This window comes from Octopus bimaculoides, chromosome 4 (assembly GCF_001194135.2).
Source record: "Octopus bimaculoides isolate UCB-OBI-ISO-001 chromosome 4, ASM119413v2, whole genome shotgun sequence".
Lineage (NCBI taxonomy): Eukaryota > Metazoa > Mollusca > Cephalopoda > Octopoda > Octopodidae > Octopus > Octopus bimaculoides.
Window position 1 is genome coordinate 20,352,989 of NC_068984.1, and position 8,664 is coordinate 20,361,652.

General features: G+C 36.5%; 1 protein-coding gene across 1 annotated transcript in view; it reads left to right on the forward strand.

Moving 5' to 3' along the window:
- LOC106881596 (nuclear RNA export factor 1) overlaps positions 1 to 8,664 on the forward strand; it is a 41,327-nt gene that overhangs the window by 2,222 nt on the left and 30,441 nt on the right. The window lies entirely within an intron of this gene.

The window sequence follows — 8,664 nt, forward strand, 5'->3', positions numbered from 1 at the left end:
TGGTCTACGATACTTAAAACATGGTTCTGAAATTATGGTTTGGGGACCATTATATAATTTCCGACTCTATTCTATAAGAATGTCTAATTTAATATTCCTACTTATATTGTGGTTCCGATGTACAATTATTTTCACATTGTTGAGAAAAAATTAATTAAGCAAAGATTAAAGAGCTTATTGTATGTTTAGGGATTATTGAATTTAAGATTACTATGGATTAAGGGTAACATAGAATCATCAAGCGATCTCAATCTGTTAATACATTTATTGTTATTTGCTTTTGTTGCTTGAAATTAATACAAATAATTTTGATAATTAAAGCCACACACACACACAAAAAAAATTGCTAAACGCTAATTGACGATCTTCCTTCCATGTTGGAAGTTCAATAATAATGAAGACCGTGTGTTCAAATTTAGCTATTATCATCTTAAAGGAGCCAGTTTAACGATTAAAAGAAAAAACTGAAATTCACTTATTTCTTAAGACGAAATAGTTACATGTTCAGCATTGTATGTCGTCAACCAGGTCGTACGTAGTTGTACGATGAAAATTTTCACTGCTTAAGAAATTAATGGAAAGTGAGTAAAACATTAGGGATGGTCACATTATCAACACATCCTGAATCAAACATTATCGGCACATTCTGAATCAAACCGCCTATATCTAAACTATGGGCAGTTTTTAATTTCTGGGGTCCCATCGACTGGATACTTATCTACTGTTTGGGTCTCTCTTTAATCGGACTAGTTTAATAAATGCTGCCGTTTAATTTAGTTCAATCTTTTGTAAATATAATCTGGTTGGCATAGATAGACGACCATTACCCAGCTTCATAACTTAGGGAAAAATGCATTATTTTTAGTGAAATTTTGTAGAGGCATATTTTCGAGAGTATTAATTACAATCATATTAACAACCAACAAAGTAAAAACTGGATTGAAAACAAATTCGCTTTACTGAGTTATCGACAATAAGCGCACGCACACATGCACCCCCCCCCTTCAGGTGTATATAACTAATGGATTTCTACTGCTATTATCGTACCAATATTGGCATTTTTGATACTACTAAAGCAGCACGGTCCCGAACGCGCAGTCTAGTCGTGAGTGGTCGATCCTAGCCTGACTCTAAACCCGCGTGTGTAAATGAATACATGTTTAGGGTTAGGATCGACCACTCACGACTAGCTAACGCGGACGCGCGACTGCGCGTTCGGGCCGTGCTGCATTAGTAGTACCAGCATTTTTAGCTCAGGAGGCGATCTCGATTAAATATCGCCCATTATTCATTCCTTGCCTCACAGTTGTCTGTCTTGTTTACTTAAAACTCGGTTAATTACCTCCCGCTGGTTCTTGTAAATACCCTAATAATAAGTGAAGTACCTAGAACTGTTTTCCTCTGCCAAAAGTAAAAGAATATTACTTGAAAGTAAAAGTGTTATTTTAATTATTTATTACAAATTATCAAAAGGATCTGATATCATTAAATATTTCTTCAAATTCGGCTTTAGCTGACTTTAAGTGATCTCATATCCTTTTCGTAATCAGGACAAAGTCGAACGTGATTATGAAGGCTTGTCATTCTGAAGGAGAAAAGCTTACGTTATTAAAATTTTAACATTTGATTGGTTTAAATGATTTTGTATGCTTAAACTAGCGAAGAAAGACTGCATTAAAACGAGAGATTTTTGGATCGTTGTCATTTACTTGCGTGACCTAAATATATATCATTTGTGAATTTACTCTGTATTTATTTAGGTCTTAGCGCTTGCTATAAAAACTGTGCGTAAATATGGGCAAAAAGGCGGTACTGACGTATATATTTCTGTAGAATTATACAATCAAGTTTGACGTTTTTGCAGGTCAAAAAGAAAGAATGCATGCCCAAATGGTATATACGTCAAATGATCACAAAATTTATTTGATAAAATGAATATAAAAATATATGAACCATAAGCTAAAAAGTTAGATCAGTCCGAGATTACTTTTCTGCAAGATGCAGTGAACGTATAAACAATCTTGAGAAATTTTCGCGGTGTTGCTAAATAAGTACTGCATCTGTAACTTAGTTTTATATGTTTATTTTTTGAAAAATATTTCAAACGTCTGAGATTGTGATTATGAGATAAAAAAAAACCAAAATCCATTTTTTTTTCATTCCACTCCTATTAAGTTTCGTAATACGTAACTAGCTCTGAGCTTTTTCTTTCACATTTTAAACTAATGCGTCTCAACCTTTTGTAGCTCATTGCTCCCTTTCACCAAGTTGCTTTTATTTTGTTATTATTTTTTCAAGAGCTACATTTCCCCCCAAACAGATGCTAGCTAACCTTGTTCTTTATACTATCCCATTCAGCATGTGCTTCTCTTGGTATTTTTGTGGGCTTGTGCTATCCGCACCCAGGTTAAATTGCAGGAAGCCATTTAATAAAATTAGATTTCGTTTTATATTATTATTATTAGTAGTAATAATAGTAACTATAGAATTTAAAACAAAGTACATTATTACAATTTAAATTTTAAATGTGTTAACGAATCAGGCTGTCTGCCTTTTTGTTGGGGTTGTGTTAATTTAATTTCTGCTTTGATATTTGATGGAAAAGAGCCCCCAGTCGTTTCTTACTGGATACTGGATGGTTTCCCTGTTGAAGCTCCTATGAGCTTGTTCACAGGTGCTTTTCCACTAGTACAATTAATTTGTCGTGTGGTACAACAACACTTAGACAGTTGTAGCTAATAGTAACAGACAGGGTCAAATTTTGCAGGAAGCCCCTCTAGTGTGGGTCAAGCCTGTTCTTGAAGGTATTGACTGATGGAGCTGCGGTCACACGCTGTCCGAAAAAGCAGCTTCTAATGTTGAGCCTGCAGTGTGATCTTTCCAATTTCAGGCTGTCTTCTCGTATTTCTACCTTGGAGTAGTTGAATTGGGGGCGGTTGGTCATGTACAAGCCATGTGTATACTTATACATGTTAATCATATTCTCCCTGAGACGGCGATGTTCAAGACTATGCAGGTTTTGTGCAGCCAAACGCTCTGGGTATGGCTTTTCTTTCAAGGTTATGCTGGAGCACTACCTTGAGGGTTTTTTAGTTGAACGAATCGACCCCAGAACTTTTTTTTAAAGATTGATACTTATTCTAGCAGTCTCTTTTGTCGAACCGCTGTTATGGGGACGTAAACATATCAACACTAATTGTCAAGCGGTGGTGACACACACACACACAGCAGGCTTCTTTCAGTTTCCGTCTACCAAATCCACTGAGAAGGCATTAGCTGGTCCAAGGCTATCGTAGAAGACACATGCCCAAGGTACCACACGGTGGGACTGAGCCTGGAACCCTGTGGTTGGGAAGCAAGTTTCTTACCACACATCCACTTTTATATATACTAGTGGGACCCATGAATATTTCACGGAATTAATGGGAAACCTATTAGGTTATCTCTGAAAACTTTATCCAAAATACCTGAAAGTGTAGCCTGTGTTGTGTCTGTACAGAAAGATAAGTTGCTCATCCGCTGCTCATTGAAAAGTGTAAGAAATTGGAATAGGATGATTACTAAATGCACTTTACATATACACTTTATATACTTTATGCACAATTTTAGGCGATCCTTCCAATTTTATAGGCTTAATACACAACACACATATTCACTCCTGTTTTCCCCATAACCTCCCCCCAAATCTCGTACATAAGATACAACTTTTAGAGGCATAACTACAGGTGTATACCCCCTCCTCAACCATTGCATATTTCTGCTGCGTAAATAAGCGTGAATATTTCAGGGAATTGCACTTATGCGTTAAGTGATAGCTGGTATAAAAAACTTAGTTGAATTAAAAAACAATTCACTTTGCACCATTGAATCACCTCCTCCACCATCATCATCCTCTCTCTTTCCCTCCTCTTCCCCCCTCTCCATCAGAACATCACCCCTCTGCTAAAATTATATTTTTAATTCCCCTCCTCTATATCATCACTATCTTCAACTGACTTTTTAAACCACATAATAAATATTGTGTTCCCCCTACCTCACGTCATGGACACTTTTCTCTCCCTATTTTTCTGTCTTTTTCTTTCTCCTTTCTGTCTCACTCTTTGCCTTATCCTCTATTTCTTTCTCCTTTCTGTCTCACTCTTTGCCTTATCCTCTTTTTCTTTCTCCTCTCTCTCCAACTTATGTGAAAGCGTTACCAACTGGCTAAGTAATGGAATGACAAGCAGAATTATTTTAAGATGAAAGTTCTTTATAGTGTGTAGAGGAGTATTTTGATTATGATAAAAAAGAAAATTAGAAAGGAGTAATAGATTTATTATTTATTTATATAAAGATATAAAAAGTTTTCGAATATATCAAATTCTGCTTAATTTTATTTTTGCTGTCCAGTTCCAGATGGACTCTCAAATGCTAGATAACACAAAATACAAGACGAATGGATTTAATCAGTATTTCATCTCATTTCCCTAGGAAAATCAAGAAATTTATATGTATGTGCATCTATATAAAATAATCAATACTTCCATTACATATGATGAGTGTTGACTGACAAGAAAAATTACTCAGTGTCATAAGAGATAAATATAATTTTTATTTTGATTGAGTCAATATCTTGATACTCTTGAGTTTCACCTGTAGGTGCATGGAATCTTCAGGTAAATTACATCAAGAGTTAGTATATTGCAGGATCTTCAGTAAGTTCAAAACATTCCTCATAAACTATTAGTAACATTTTGAAAATAACAGAAAAATCTACTATTTTGGGTAGTAGGTTATAGGGATATATATATATATCATCATCATTTAACGTCTGCTTTCCATGCTGGCATGGGTTAGACGATTTGACTGAGGACTGGTGGACCAGGTGGCTACACCCGGCTCCAATCTGATTTGGCAGAGTTTCTACAGCTGGATGCCCTTCCTAACGCCAACCACTCCGAGAGTGTAGTGGGTGCTTTTACGTGCCACCGGCACGAAGGCCAATCAGGCAGTACTGGCAACAGCCATGCTCGAAATGGTATATTTTACGTGCCACCTGCACAGGAGCCAGTCCAGTGGTACTGGTAACTATCTCGCTCGAATGTCTTGTCACGTGCCACTGGCACAAGTGCCAGGAAGGCGATGTTGGTAATGATCACGCTCAAATGGTGCTATTTACATGCCACCGGCACGGATGCCAGACAGCTGATATATATATAAATAAAATTTGTTTATGATAGGTTAAAAAATAGTAAGAATTTTTAATTGAATCACCATTACAAATCAAACATGTAATCAGTCATAACTTTGCTGATGAAACTGGTGGATGCTGAAAGTACCAAAGAGAGCTTTTTTATATTTGGAACAGAAGAAATGGTTAGTGGAGTCTAATAATTGAACTTCATAATTATGCTGTAATGCGTTGACTGCTTCATGAAGCTGTAATTAATTGGCTCTTAATCTGCATGCAATGAGTAGATTAAATAAGTATTCATTATGTGATGGTAATTCCAAAGCAGTTCAGTCCATAAAATTTAGAAAACCGGCTGAATGCACATTGCAAGGTCATTTATACTCAAGAATAAGAAAAACAATATAAATATAGTCATAATTAAATTTGCATGTTCAGTAGGAGGTGATGATTGGATGATTTCGTTGTTGAAGAAACCAAAGAATTATTTGCGAAACAGGTGATGAATGAATGATTACCGTAATTTCAAATAATGTGAGCCTGATAAACTAGACTTGTAGAATCCAAACATTCACGCGCACGCATGTATGTGAGCACACACACACACACACTTATATACAATAGGCTTCCATACAAATTCTATCTACCAATTTTACTCACAAGGCATTGGTCACTTTCTGGCTTTAATAGAAGATATTTGCCCAAGACACCATGCAGTGAGATAGAAGCCACAATTACATGGTTACAAAGTGAGCTCTGTATCCACACATCCATGCTTGAATTATATATTCAAAAACATACTTTAAAAAAAAGGGTTTCAATAAATGTTAAGGGGTAGAACAAAATGAAAAGATTGAAGTTACAATTTTTTTAAGAATTGTAATCTTTGGTGTATAAAGCATGGGGATCTTAACTTTTTCAAAGTAAAATATATTTAAAATAAAAAGCTATGGTATGTGATATTTATTTCAAAACACTCAAATTTTATCTCATGTCCTGTATTTCCATACTTTGTTGTGTAATATAACCTAAATTCTAAACCCTGTAACTAAGTCACAAGGTGCATTATATAATAGCTTAAAAGCTATTTTAATTCTTAAGCATTTAAACCAGCCATTTCCGGCCCAAATAATCTACCTGTTTTATGTTCAAACCGGTCAGATCTAGCTTAAAGTCTACTCCACAGTGTCATTCTAAAAATAGATTCACCTTGCTATCTCAAAGCTATGAGAAACAACATGAATAAGCATTGTATTTAACAGAGAAATCTAAATACAAAAGAGTTGATACATTTCAAATTTAATTATGCCATTGTTTTCCACTTGTATTACATCTATAGAAATTTAAAGTTTTAATTTTGTAGGTCTACTCTAACTCGGGTATAATTACAGGGTGTGGACGATATTCGTTTGCATGATGACTGTCTCAATGACAGTTTCCAGGTGACCTCAGAACCGGCCATAAGCCTTTGTCACTGTCTCTTGTTTTAGGCCCCTGAAAACCCTTGTAATCCTGGCCCTCAGCTCATCCTTTGTGCTGCAGCTGGATTTGTTGGTCTCTTGTTCTACTGCACTCCACACAAAGAAGTAGAGGGGGTTGCAGTCAGCCAAGTTGGGAGGCCAAATGTCAGGAACTGTATGATAAAAGAAATTCTCTGATAGCCAGGCTTGAGTCTTCTGGTTGGCATGGCAGAGTGCAGTGTTGCTGTCACATATACAGCCTCCTTGCAGCTACCCGGTCAATCTGAGGCTTCACCACCTTGCTCAGAACATAGATTGGTGTTTAGCCTGAGGTTCTCAGGGTAGAAGTTGGGTAGCATGACATCACCTTCACTGGTGACAACACTAAAAGACCATGATTGTCACTGAAAATTTCGTCTGCATGACTCTGGACATGTCCTTGAGTGAGACAGCATACCACCTGTTATCCTGGGAGTTGATCTTCTGATCTTGGCAGATTCTTCTCATTGGAGAAGAACCACAGCATGTCTGGCTCCAGTAGTTGTTTCAACTTGTTGATCAGCTTCTTAGTGAGTTTAAGTCACTTTTCCTGCATCACCTTGGGCAGAAATTGTTCCTTCCTCATCTTGTATGAAAAGTAGTAAATGTCCTCATGCACCACAGGCCTGATGAGCTTTTCATCCACACCTTTCTATTTTGTGGTGACATGGATCGACTTGCTGGGATCATTGTTGATGATCTGGATTTCATTGAATTCTGGTGTTCTGATGATATCAGATCAATGATCATGGATTTTCCTCTCAGCTGACATCAAATCCTGAATCTTCCAGCTCCTTTCTGAGCTTTTCCACCATCCCTCTGCTGATGTTGAGGATGTCTGAAATCTCCTTGTTTGTCCTTCTGGCACAGATTTCAAGGAAGACTCCATGTCCCTTCCACTGATTAGAGGGTTCAACATTTTCTATAGTCAATTATTCTGCCCCACTACACACACAATGGTTATTGTTTCTAAGAAGAAAAAGACTCACAATGAAAGTGAAAAGAATATGCATAAATTAGCAGTTGAAAATTGCGTATAAATACCGTCCACACCATGTTTGCCACTCTTCTCACATTGGACTAAAAAAAACAAAAAACAAGCAAAAAAAAATGAGACCATCCTTCATATTAAATGTAAATGTGGTAGCATGTCTGGCTTATTATTTTTATATAGCTCTTACAACATACAGGAGTGAACTTGTTAAGTGATTTGTTAACTGACAAGGAATATGATATAATGGGTAGTGACAAGTACTAATCTATCGGCTACTTATCTTTTGATCTAATAAACTTAATCATTTGCACTCACTAATATTTGATAATAAAGATGAAATTCAAAATCGAGGCTCGTACTTATTTTTTCTAATGGTGATTTAATTTTTCTGTTCTATATCTATAATTTATAATTTGAATTTTGATAAAGTTTTAAGGAGAAGAAAAACCTAAATATTTTGGTCAAATGTTTTCAATAAAATGTAAACTTCAATTGTAGTGTTGTACTAGCAGAAATACCTGGCATTGCTTGGGATTAAAATGGCATACTTTTTATTGTTTTAGTTATTTGTTATGTAACTGGGATCATGCTGGAGCACCACCTTTAGTCGAACAAATTGATCCCAGGACTTATTCTTTGTAAGCCTAGTACTTATTCTATCGCTGTCTTTTACCAAACTAAGTTATGAGGACGTAAACGCACAAACATTGGTTGTCAAGCGATGGAGGAGGTACAGCATTGCCTTACTGGCACATTTGCTGGTGGCACTTGAAAAACAACATTGAGCTTGGTCGTTGCCAGAACCGCCTGACTGGCCTTTGTACTGGCGGCACGTGAAAAGCACCCACTACACTCTCGGAGTGGTTGGCATTAGGAAGGGCATCCAGCTGTAGAAACTTTGCCAGACCAGATTGAGTCTGGTGCAGCTTCTGGCTCACCGTCAAACCCATGCCAGCATGGAAAGCAGACATTAAGTGAAGATGATATATACATATATATAT